We start from the raw sequence: 12,990 nt of genomic DNA, 5'->3' as shown, positions 1-12,990 counted from the left end.
TTGGCACGGTGACTGGGCAGCAATCCCAGACAGTTTTGCCAGCACAAAGGTTGTTACGACCCCAGTGAAATATTGGGTGCCCCCCTCGAATGCTAAAAAGACAGCGATTCTTACTGGAGGAGCCAAGTGGATAACCTGCGGTAAAGAGTGAACAAGTGGAATGGCTGCAATTGGTCTATGTTTTCTAAATCCACAATTTGCAACATATTCTTAGTGAGTAAAATTTGGTATATCTTTCAAGTCTTACATTGTTCAAGGGTAAACATCCAAAAATTTCACCGTGTGTTCGCTGTCTTCGTGTGGGAATCGTCTTGGAAAAGATCGAGTCGGACCAATTTATTCCTTCGAGTGCGAAATGAAGTACTGGGCTTGTCGCATTTATTTTTCAGACAGGTAGTCAATCGATTTTGTTTCTTTAGAGACGGTGACAACCCATTCCTTCGCACTGTCTGTCAACTTCGCCTGAGGCAACACTTGCCTAACATGGTTGTATCAACCTGCAGCGTACCTGGTGGCGATTATGGCTTTCTCCGCGAAGTTGTACTTTCTTGTAGGTTTCTGTCAGTGCGGTTTTCACTGGAATACTTGAGTCAAGTCCAACGCAAAAAGTTGTACAAGGACCTATGTGAAGTGTTTTTACCAGTGCCTTTGTATCGGTCCCTTTACAATGTATGCCATGGCCACACTGTACTAAAGCGCGTCAAGGCGATGAAAATACCGCCATGTGCTAAGAATTTCTTTTTCAAATTACATACCGGTACGCTGACCATCAAAACCTGGATGGCTGCAAATGGGTTTTACGTTTCCTGGGCCACGCATTGCATAATATGCAGAAAGGAGGAGACAATTGAGCATGTATTCCTTGACTGCTGGGATGCTGTCTTTCTTTGGGACGTGCTCCAGCGCACGATCAAAAAATATTTCCCCCTTGATGCACATGGCATCCGCTATTTGCCAATACGAAGACACGACGGTACCCCATATGATATGATAATGCTTATGGCTCTTCATAGCATTTGGAAATCCAGGATGGCAGCCATGCACTTTGATGTAGATGCACGAACACCCACCCAGTACTTCAAAGAATATATAAGAAATTTTGTGGATGAACAAAAGTTGGAGGAATTCACCCCAGAGTGATTGCCGCGCGTCGAATTACTATCGACGATAAAATCATTTTAATAGATGTCTGGCCACATCATTTGAGCCATGGTTTTTACAATGTTTTGGATTGTGTTGTGTAATTATCTATAAATATGTGTATTCTTTATGTGAGCCGAAGACAGGCAATAAAGAAAAAAAAGGTTGCGTGGCCGAGTGGTCTAAGGCGCTGGTTTTAGGCACCAGTCCCTTCGGGGGCATGGGTTCGAATCCCACCACTGTCACTTTTTTGCCTATACAAAATACGTTCCTTGAAAAAGGCTATGATTAACCGGAGCATGCGTTAGTTAAACATTCGGTAGCGTGGCCGAGTGGTCTAAGGTTCTGGTTTTAGGCACCAGTCTCTTCGGGGGCGTGAGTTCGAATGCCACCGCTGCCACTCTTTTGCCTTTACAAAATGCGTTCCTCTAAAAAGGCTATGATTAACCGGAGCATGCGTTAGTTAAACTGTCGGTAGCGTGGCCGAGTGGTCTAAGGCGCTGGTTTTAGGCACCAGTCTTTTCGGGGGCGTGGGTTCGAATCCCACTGCTGCCACACTTTTGCCTTTACAAAATGCGTTCCTTGAAAAAGGCGATGATTAACCGGAGCATGCGGTAGTTAAACTGTCGGTAGTGTGGCCGAGTGGTCTAAGGTGCTGGTTTCAGGCACCAGTCTCTTCGGGGGCGTGGGTTCGAATCCCACCGCTGCCACACTTTTGCCTTTACAAAATGCGTTCCTTGAAAAAGGCGATGATTAACCGGAGCACGCGCTCGTTAAACTGTCGGTAGCGTGGCCGTGTGGTCTAAGGCGCTGGTTTTAGGCACCAGTCTATTCGGGGGCGTGGGTTTGAATCCTACCGCTGCCACACTTTTGCCTTTACAAAATGCGTTCCTCTAAAAAGGCTATGATTAACCGGAGCATGCGTTAGTTAAACTGTCGGTAGCGTGGCCGAGTGGTCTAAGGCGCTTGTTTTAGGCACCAGGCCCTTCGGGGGCATGGGTTCGAATCCCACCACTGTCACACTTTTGCCTTTACAAAATGCGTTCCTTGAAAAAGGCTATGATTAACTGGAGCATGCGTTAGTTAAACTGTCGGCAGCGTGGCCGAGGGGTCGAAGGCGCTGGTTTTAGGCACCAGACTCGTCGGGAGCGTGGGCTCGAATCCCACCGCTGCCACACTTTTGCCTTTACAAAATACGTTCCTTGAAAAAGGCTATGATTAACCGGAGCATGCGTTAGCTAAACTGTCGGTAGCGTGGCCGAGTCATTCTGCTTCTGGTCACCGACGCGTGCGGGCACAGGATGGCAGGCTCGTCAAGAGCTGTTATAGCAGCCGACACTTGCCGCGGTTTCTCGTGCACGTCACTTCCCAAGGACTACCGTTTAATTCTGCCACCACTGCCCACAGGAGAAGGACTCAGACGCACGTTGATTCTGCACTGCGACATCGCAGCGCGTCCGTACGGGATTAATGACCTCCGAAAGCCACTCAAGGAACTAGGCATCATTCAAGAGGTAAGCGGCATAGGAGCGTATCAAATGTCGCACGTCTGGCTTTTTAACATGAAGACAGATGAAGCCAAGAAGACACTTCTGGACGCTGGCCTACTCTCCGTGAAAGACCGGCCCTGCGTCGTCGTCGACCCAGAAAGGCAAGAGGTGCGTCTCAAATTACATTGGGTAGCCTTTGACGTCAACGCAGAGACTGTACGGCGTGCTTTCCGGGAGTACGGTGAAGTGAAAGAAGTTATCAGCGACAAGTGGAGAGACGAAGACTTCGAAGGAGTTGAGTCAACCACAAGATTCCTTCGGCTACTACCTAAAGAAGGCGTTACTATCAATCGCATACCCCACCAGATGGGTCTCGGGAGCGGCATGGCACTGGTGGTCGTGCCAGGAAGAGCGCCGCTGTGCCTGCGTTGCCGGAACACGGGACACATTCGTCGCGACTGCAGGGTGCCCAGGTGCACTGGTTGTCGCGCTTTTGGGCATGAGCAGGGGGACTGTACTCGTTCCTATGCCAGTGCAGCAAGTCAAGATACAAATGCCGACCACAGTGAATTGCTCATGGATGAAGAGGAAGCAGAGAGGGCCGCGGCGTCGAAGGCAGGAGTGGAGGCATCTCATGCAGTGGCGACCAGCGAGAGAAAGATGGAAACACCTAAGAAAGACACAGATGAAAATACGGTTATGGGCACTGCAACGCAACGGCGTTCGACTCAAATGGATACCCAGCACAAGGCTGAACCAGTCATCGGGTCCGACGCTACTTCGGACATGGATACAGTCGAATCTACGCCAGAAAGCGACGCCTGAATGAGGGAGACGCGGCGTCCCAGCAGTGTCTGACCCAGGAAGATCAAGGGCAGTGACGAGTGGCTGGCTCCAAAAAGTCTCGGGGTGCTGGCCGCCTGCGTTCATCGTCACTTTCACGCGGCGGCGACGGGACGACGCCTTGAGGGTCGGCCGGACAGTGGTATAGGTGTTGGTAAGGTAAGCGTCTTTCGCTCGGTTTTCTCTCATCGCGATGGCGACGATTACATTGGCGACGCTAAATGTACGTGGGCTTTCTGACAAACGGCGGCAAAACCAGCTTTACCGCCTGATTATAGAACAAGATATAGACATTGTCGCTGTACAGGAAACTAAAGTAGAAAGTGATGAGCACGCTGAGCGAATGGTGCAGCCTTTCACGAGACTGTTTGATGTGTGCGTTTGTCACGCGGTGGGTACATCTGTAGGTTGCCTCTTGTTAATTCGGCAGAGCCTTAATGCGAAAGTTGAGTCTGTAACTACCTGCAAGGCGGGTCGTTTTATTGTATGTGATTTATCCCTACCAAGAAAAAAATGGAGAGTAATCTGTGTGTACGCACCCACTGTGATTCAAGATCGAAAGAAGTTTTTTGAAAAACTTGATGTGTATTTGAAATGTGAACGTAAACTAATTTTGGCTGGTGATTTCAACTGCGTTTGTTCTAGTATAGATAAATCAAGTTCAAGGCCATACAGAGATTTAAGCACTGCCGTTCTAATCGATATGGTGGCGAAAGCTCAGCTAGAGGACGTGGGTGAATGTCTTTGCAGTGGAAAAGGGGTTATGTTTACCCACTTTCAGCGTTCAAGCCATGCTAGACTTGACAGAGTATATGTGTCTTCCGAAATCATTCCTTCGTGCCATGATTACAGAGTTACACTTGTTACGTTTAGTGATCATTGTTCGGTTTCATTCTCAATGGGTAAACATAAAAGGAATAACAAACATTTCTCTTGGTACCTCTGGAAATTTAATGTAAAGCTACTGAAGCATGAAGAGTTTAATAGGATTTTTCTAGAGGGCATAGAAGACTTAGCAAATAGAACACTTGAATCCTGGGGACATAAGTGGGGAACATTTAAACAGACCATTAAACTGAAAGCACTTGAGAGAGCAAGTATCCTAAGACATGCTGAAGAAGAACTTGAAGTGCGCTTGCGTGAAAACTTGCAAAAGTTAGTAGCGGAATAATGTACTCAGGCCGGAACATTTTCAGAGGAGATAAACATAACTAAGCAGAAGCTAGAGTTGATAGACCAAGAATGTTATCGTGGAGCATTGATTCGAGCTTGAGCAGAAAACTTGGTAGCGGGAGAAATGCCAACAAAACGAGCTCTTGGAGCTGAGAAGAGACATGCCTGTAAGAATGAAATAAGAGAAATAGAATATAAAGGAACAAGGTGCCATACGAAAGAAGCGATATCTGGTGCTTTTTTCGAATATTTCAAAGAGTTATTCACCCCAACCAGTGTACACGCAGAACGTTTCAATAGCGATTTCATTTCATTAATGCCAAGACTTGATGATGAAAGAAAGGAAATTTTAGGATTGCCTATAACAGAGCGGGAAGTTGAAAAAGCAATTGATAAGTTAAACAATGGTAAGTCTCCAGGACCAGATGGCCTTAGCGCTGCAGTGTACAAGGAATTCAAACACGTAGTTTCACCTATTTTGAGGGAGGTATTTAACGAGGCTTTCAAGTGTAAACAACTTCCCTCATCGTTTTTGTCAGCCCACACGGTCTTAATACCTAAAACAGAAGATCCCGCGAAGTTAAGAAGTGTTACTGCATATAGACCAATTAGCCTAACTAATGTTGACAATAAAATATTGATGAAAATATTGGCCAGAAGATTCCAGACAGTTATGACAAAACTGATTGGGCCCCACCAAACTTGTCGCATAAAGGGAAGGAAAATAATGACCAGCATAAACATAGCACGATCAATCCTAGAAAGTTGTGACGCTATGCATCTCAATGTTGCCATGCTTCAAATTGACCTCAAAAAGGCATTTGATCGCGTGCCGCACGACGTGCTCCTTTCATTACTTGAGCACATTAACGTAGGGAGTTTAATTAGCGAAGGATTGCGCATGGCTTACACTGGATGCACGACGAGATTGGTAATAAATAAGACTGCGGGTGAGCCTATACCTGTGCTGCGGTCAGTGAGACAGGGGTGTCCACTATCGCCCCTGCTTTTTGCTATTTTTATTGAACCTTTCTGTTTAAGTGTAATTAATAACCTTGCAATAAGCGGCTTTAAATTGCATGAAGCTGAGGTTAGCCTCCTTGCATACGCAGACGACATTGCAGTTTTCTGTACAAATTATGAGAGTATAATGCATGCTGTAAATGCCGTGAAAACTTTTTGCCAGGCGAGTGGTAGTGCCGTGAACTGGGATAAGTGCCTTGGCTTCTGGCATGGGGAATGGGACGTGTTACGAGCCGCGTCGGTGGCCGCAGCGGACCCAGTAGGTAGCATGGAGCTGGGTGGTGGTCGTCATTCCGCAGGCCACGGGGACGTTCAGAACTCTCGAGAGCCGAGGCAGAGGGACAGGCGTAAAGGAAAACTTAACAAGACGTTTATTTGCAACATGTTGGACAGTAACGTCCGAACGACGACTCTTCTCGCGACACTCTCCTGTTTTCTTCTCGCGGGCTGCTCCCGCTGCCTCGCCGTGCAGTTCAGAAGATATCGGCGGAATGTCTCTTCGGGGAACCAACCACACATGGAGAGCACAACACAAGTGTCCCTTCACACACGTGCAGGTGCACATGGCACACGCGCGGGGACTCGGAAGCGACCACGCAGGAGAAATTCACGGCAGTCCCTCCTGTAGCACACAACCGGCCTTCCGCACATTCCAGAGGGGCCCGCCCGTAGCCACTGCCCCGCAGGCAAAGCGCACAGCCGAGACAAACAGAGCCGGTGCAGGTGACAACCCGCCCCCACACAGAATGTCCGAGATGACGGGAAGGCACGCTTGGGGCATCCGGCCCAAGGACTTCGTTACTGCTTTGTAACAGCTTCCCCGGCGGCCGGCCGAGACCTCGACGTACGAAGGTCATCCACCTTTGTGGGGAGAGGTCGATGAAGACAATGCTGGTGTTCTGAAGCCGTGGACACCTCGATGCGGCTCTGCTGCAATCCTCTGGCACCCTGGTGATCTGCAGCCTCTGGTAGCGTCGTCCAAAATTGGAGAAAGGCTCCCGCTCTGCAGGGCAACATTCCTTCTTGAAAGACAGCACATGTGTCCACCACGCGAGAAACACCACTGCCAAGCAGGCAAGCACCCATACTCTCTTCCTGAGACCCACCAGGCTTTTAATTCATCCAAAACGACCTGTTCTTCATTACAATAGCAGCAGCAATTCTAACAACCCAACCTGAAATAGGCTGCTCAAATTCACAAACACGTGTCATGATAAAGCACAAATACAAAAAAGCAATTGTAAACCTGGCACACACACAAAAAAAATGGAACCTAAATATCCAAGCCAGATTACCTGACGCCATCAAGATCCCTAGAAACAACGACTTAAGCCGTCAGCGTTGCCATTCAATTTGCCTCTCTTGTAACGAATTTCGAAAGAGTATTGTTGCAATAGCAAGCTTCAGCGAAGTAGCCGGCCGTTCTTAGGCGACATCGTTTGCAACCACGTGAGGGGACAGTGGTCCGTCTCGATAATAAACTCTGATCCCGCGAGATAGCATGCGAGCTTCTGAACCGCCCATACAACACAGGCGCATTCTTTCTCTGAAGCGCTATAGGCTTCCTCCCTTACAGTTAGTTTGTGGCTTGCATATAGCACGGGATGTTCCTCTCCTGCGTCGTTTCTCTGACACAATACTACGCCCATGCCGCGGTCACTTGCATGGCACTGAACCACGAAGGGTCTAGCGTAGTCGCGGGCTTGAAGTACAGGTTGGCTCATGAGCGCATTTTTCAGCGCTAAGAATGCCCTCGCTTTCTTCTCATCCCACTCCAGAATTTGAGGTTCGGTTTTCCTAAGAGCGTCAGTAAGCGGGCTGGCAAGCTCTGAATAACGGGGAATGTAATGCTGGTAGTACCCTGCCAATCCCAGGAACGACCGCACATCTGTCTTTGTCCGGGGCTGCGGCAAATTATTAACTGCCGCCACTTTGACATCGGAAGGTCTGCGGTGGCCTTGCCCCACTATGTGACCCAGGTAAGTAACCTCTGCTCAGCCAAGTTGGCACTTCCGAGCCTTCACGGTCAGACCTGCTTCGCGGAAACGTTGAAGCACTGTTCGCAAGTGGGTGAGATGTTCGGACCATGACCCTGAAAATACTGCTACATCATCCAGATAAGGTAGGGCAAACCCCTCTAAACCCCGCAATACCTTGTCCATGAGAGCCGAGAAACAGTAGGGGGCATTCTTTAAGCCGAAGCTCAACACCTTAGGGCGGTATGTTCCTATGGGAGAAATAAACGCCGCATATCTGCTGGCCCTTTCGGTCAAAGGCACCTGCCAATAACCCCGAACGAGGTCGAAGGTAGAGATGTACTTAGCACTGCTTGCTGCCTCAATTCTTTCCTCTATATTTGGTATGGGGTAGGTCTGATCCTTCGTTATGTGATTTAACCTCCGGTGATCAACGCATGGTCGCGGATCTTTCCCAGGAACCTCCACTAATATAAACGGAGAGGTATAATCGCTTTCACAAGCTTCAATCACATCGAGCTCGAGCATTCTTTTAATCTCGGTCTCAATAATGGCACGCTGACGCGGCGACACTCGATACGCCTTTGACCGCACGGGCTGAGTGGCCGTAAGCACTATGTCATGCACTACCAAATTTGTTCGGCCTGGTTTCTCCGAGAACATGTCCTCATATTCTATCAGGAGGCTTTCTAGGTCACGCTTCTCGTTAGCTGTGAGCTCAGCTACCTCAACCATGGCCTTGAGCGTTTGACCAGCGTTATCCTCCTTTCTTTCCGCTCCCGAAAAGGGGAAATCTAGTGGTGGCTCTTCGGGCACGTTTACCGCCATGTTTACGACAACATCTCTCTCTCGATACAGTTTGAGCAGATTGCTGTGGTAGATCAGCTGCGTCTTACGTCAACCTGGCATCCTTACCAGTTAGTTTGTGTCGGACAGCCTTTGAACGACTTCCGCCGGACCTTCCCATTGGACATCTAGCTTATTCATTGGTGAAGGTTTCAGCCGCATTACTTGATCTCCAGCTTCAAATCGGCGTGATCTTGCCGACCTGTCGTAGTAGCGTTTGGCCCGGACCTGTGCCTTGCTCATTTCATCCCCTGCCAGCTACTGTGCTCTATGCAACCTTTCTAGCAGAGTTAGCACATATTCAATCACCGTAGGGTCCTCCGCTCGCCCTTCCCATGACTCCCGAAGAATACGGAGTGGGGATCGCAGAGAGTGACCGTCGACCAATTCTGCCGGGGTAAATCCCGTGGCTTCATGAGGTGCAGTCCTTAGCGCAAACATGGTTGCTGGCAAGCACACATCCCAGTCGACTTTGCGCTCGAAACAGAGTGCTCGAAGGACGCGTTTCATTACCGAGTGTAACTTTTCTATTGGGTTTGACGGGGGGTGATACACCGAGCTGTGGATTATTCGAATTCCACATTTCTCTAAGAAAGTTGTAGTCAGTGCACTCGTAAAAACGGTCCCTTGATCGGACTGTATTTCAGCGGGAAAACCAACGCGTGCGAAAATAGACAACAGCGCGTTTACCACTTCTACCGAGCTCAGTTCCTTTAAAGGCACTGCCTCAGGAAACTTGGTCGCGGGACAAATTACTGTTAAGACATGATGGTAACTGGATGTTGTTGTTGGAAGAGGCCCTACTGTGTCGATCACGAGTCGTCGAAAGGGCTCAGTGATCACTGGCACAAGCTTCATTGGGGCACGAACCTTATCCCCTGGTTTTCCTACACGCTGACAGGTGTCACAGGTTCTGACAAAATTCTCTATTTCCCGGAAACAACCCGGCCAATAGTATTCCTGCAGCAGGCGATCCTTCGTATTTTTGGCCCCCAAGTGACCCGACCATGAGCTACCGTGAGCTAAGTGTAAAAGATCATGGCGGTAACGTTCCGGTACCACTAACTGATCAAACTGCACCCGTCTGCGATCTAGATACTTACGATAAAGTATCCCGACCCTGTTCTTATACATCACGTTTTTCTTTGAAATACCCTCATTAGTCTGACTCCCTATATTTCGAAGAGTGGGGTCTGCTCTTTGCTGCTCTATAAGGGACGATCGATCCACTCTCAGCAAAGTCTGCAGGCTACTAGATGCAGGAGTAATCATTTCCTCACACACACTTCCAGATTCAAGAGGGTCTTCCTCGTTTTCATCCGCGCCTTCATCGCTCACTTGATCAGTGCTTGTTGTGATCGTGTCTACCGTGTTCGTGGGCTCTCCATCTCCGGCTTTCTCGGTGATTCTCGAGGGAACATCGAGCGGTGCGGCTCTAGTTGCGAGTTCTCACGCCTTTGAGCGAGTGAGCGCGCACACAACCCCATCCCCGTACGCTAGGTTCTTCTGTTTTAGTAACCAATCGGATCTGTTTGAAAACAAGTATGCATACTGCTTTGGCAAATAAGCAGATACCGCAGCCTCTGTGTGCAATGCGCCAAAGGGGCCCTCGATGCATACCTTAGCAATCGGAAGGCATACGCATGATGGCTCCGCTGCTTGTTTAATCCAAGCGCACTCTCCTGTGAAATGTTCAGCTTCAACATACGAGGGATGGACCACGTCCATTGTCGCTGCCGAATCCCGCAGCACGCGACACTCTTTTCCATTTACTATCAGCTCTCTGATATATGGCTCCAGCAGTCGCATGTTTTCACCCTCACTGTCGACTAAGAAGCAAACAACTTTTGGACTCTTGCAGACGGCCGCAATGTGACCTGGCTTGTGGCATTTATAGCACACAAGTGGTCGCCTCTTTTCAAACGCACTGTTTTGGTGCTTTTCCTCAACCGTGGTCTCAATACTTACCTCCCGTTGCTTTTCGGTATCAGTGTTGCGCTCTCGATTCTCTTGGACTGAATGTCCCCTCCACCCAGTTGCCTTTTTGATTTGGCCCTCCCGCTGGGGAATTTTTCTTCTATCAAGCGCGTGGCACGAAACAAAATCCTCCGCTAGCTCCGCGGCCCTCCACACAGTGGTTACCTCCTCCCTGTCTTGCACCCAGAGCCTAACGTCTTCGGGCAAACGACGGTAAAACTGCTCGAGTCTGAAACACTCCACGATTTTTTTCTTTACGCTCGAACGCTTTAGCCTCTTTGAGCCACTCCCTCATATTAGACATTAACTTGTATGCGAAATCAATATATGACTCGTCTTTCTGCTTTACAGCGTTCCAGAACTTCTGCCTGAATGCTTCTGCTGACAATCTATATTTCTTTAGCAGGCTCGACTTAACTTGGTCGTAATCATCTGCTTCCTCTTTTGTCAAGCGGGCAATTACCTCGGCAGCCTCACAGGGTAGTAGGGTAAGCAAGCACTGCAGCCACATCGTTTTGGTAACACGCGCCTTCTCGCATGTGCGCTCGAAATTTACCAAGAACAAACCCATCTCCTCTCTGGAGTGATAAAGTTGCATTAGGTCTTTCATCCTGAACGACTTCCGTTCTACTCCGCTAGACGCTTCGCTACCTTCACTACTACCTCGAGCCTTGAGCAGCTCGATTTCAAGGCGCTTCATCTCAAGATCCCTTTCTGCTGCTTCGCGTATGAGCCTCTCATTTCTCTCTTTCTCTTCAGCTTTACGTCTTTCATGTTCGTCTATCAGCTCTAGACACTCTGAGAGCTCGTCGTCGTCTGCGTTAAGGTTCTCAATAGCCTCGATAATCTCTGGCTTTCTCATTTGTTCACGAACATCCAAACCCAAACTTTTAGCTAACTCTTGGAAAAGCGGTTTTTTCAGTGCCTCCAGATTTATGGTTGCTACAAGTGCTGCTAACTTCACTACTACTAGGACGCTACGTTCCCATGCACAGGTCAACGTAGAGTAGTTATCCAAATTTACCACCTTTTCTACAAAACTCTAGATAAAGCCTGGTAAAATCTCAGTGAAGAAAAGTCAAGCACTCACCGCACTCTGCAGCCATGATCTCAGCGGAGACGATTCCGATGCTGGTCCGAGCTTGTTGCGACTTGGCGTGAGCAGAATCCCGTCGCTGCTATCCAGTTGTTACGAGCCGCGTCGGTGGCTGCAGCGGACCCAGTAGGTAGCGTGGAGCTGGGTGGTGGTCGTCATTCCGCAGGCCACGGGGACGTTCAGAACTCTCGAGAGCCGAGGCAGAGGGACAGGCGTAAAGGAAAACTTAACAAGACGTTTATTTGCAACATGTTGGACAGTAACGTCCGAACGACGACTCTTCTCGCGGGCTGCTCCCGCTGCCTCGCCGTGTAGTTCCGAAGATATCGGCGGAATGTCTCTTCGGGGAACCAACCACTCATGGAGAGCACAACACAAGTGTCCCTTCACACACGTGGCAGGTGCACGTGGCACACGCGCGGGGACTCGGAAGCGACCACGCAGGAGAAATTGACGGCAGTCCCTCCTGTAGCACACAACCGGCCTTCCGCACATTCCAGAGGGGCCCGCCCGTAGCCAATGCCCCGCAGGCAAAGCGCACAGCCGAGACAAACAGAGCCGGTGCAGCGGACAACCCGCCCCCACACAGAATGTCCGAGATGACGGGAAGGCACGCTTGGGGCATCCGGCCCAAGGACTTCGTTACTGCTTTGTAACAGACGTCATTTTCTAAACATTAAATGGCAGAAAACACCAGTGAAGTATTTAGGAGTGCCACTGGAGTTCTATCACGACAGTGAACCGTATTGGAAAAAAGAAACACAGGCATTGCGCAATGAAATAGAAAATTGAAAAGGTTGGGGTATTTCGATATTCGCACGGGCCACAACGTGCAACTTGTTTCTGGTGAGCAAGCTGTGGTAAGTAGTGCAGGTTTTGCACTGCAGTAGAATAAGTGTACAGAAAATACACAGAGTATTTGCAATTTTCGTATGGAGCTCTGTATGGGAAAGATCAAGCCACACAAACCTGTTCAGAAAAGTTAGAGCTGGCGGGCTCGGATTAGTTCATTTGTACATAAGACAACTTGTCAATCGTTTCCTTTTTCTGCGTGATGTAGATGACCCCTTTTTGAGAACCGTTATACAACTAAGGTTATCTAGAGTGCTGCCGGGATTTCTCGTATCATCATCAAATATGCAAGGACCAATACAAGGGTATTTAAAAAAAGTTGTTTCGTCTTTCCGCTTTTTGTCAGTGAGATTTTCGTTAGAGTATCTGGCTTAAGTACCACGTAAAAAATAGTATAGAGACCTTGTTGATGTTTTACTGCCTGTTCCATTGTACCGTCAGCTATATTGTGCAGGCCCAGAACAGGATGTTCTGAAACGTGTTAAAAGAATGCTTGTAGCGCCAGGGGTCAAAACGTTTTTCTTTAAATTACATAGTGGTACCTTACCAGTTAAAACGTGGTTACAGGATAAGG

At 48.8% G+C, this 12,990-nt stretch overlaps 3 non-coding genes across 3 annotated transcripts; all 3 read left to right on the top strand.

Annotated features, from left to right (window-relative positions):
• The first annotated feature begins 1,613 nt into the window (after positions 1-1,613).
• TRNAL-UAG (transfer RNA leucine (anticodon UAG)) lies at positions 1,614-1,695 on the top strand. The gene has a single exon. It is a non-coding gene; the product is annotated as a tRNA-Leu (tRNA).
• A 73-nt stretch (positions 1,696-1,768) lies between these two features.
• Positions 1,769-1,850, top strand: TRNAL-CAG (transfer RNA leucine (anticodon CAG)). The gene has a single exon. It is a non-coding gene; the product is annotated as a tRNA-Leu (tRNA).
• A 383-nt stretch (positions 1,851-2,233) lies between these two features.
• TRNAL-UAG (transfer RNA leucine (anticodon UAG)) lies at positions 2,234-2,315 on the top strand. Its single transcript has one exon. It is a non-coding gene; the product is annotated as a tRNA-Leu (tRNA).
• Positions 2,316-12,990: the final 10,675 nt, after the last annotated feature.

Source organism: Rhipicephalus microplus, chromosome 2, assembly GCF_043290135.1.
Source record: "Rhipicephalus microplus isolate Deutch F79 chromosome 2, USDA_Rmic, whole genome shotgun sequence".
NCBI classification, from domain to species: Eukaryota; Metazoa; Arthropoda; class Arachnida; order Ixodida; family Ixodidae; genus Rhipicephalus; species Rhipicephalus microplus.
The sequence above is the reverse complement of the archived record's forward strand: the minus strand, read 5'-3'. Positions and strand labels throughout refer to the sequence as shown.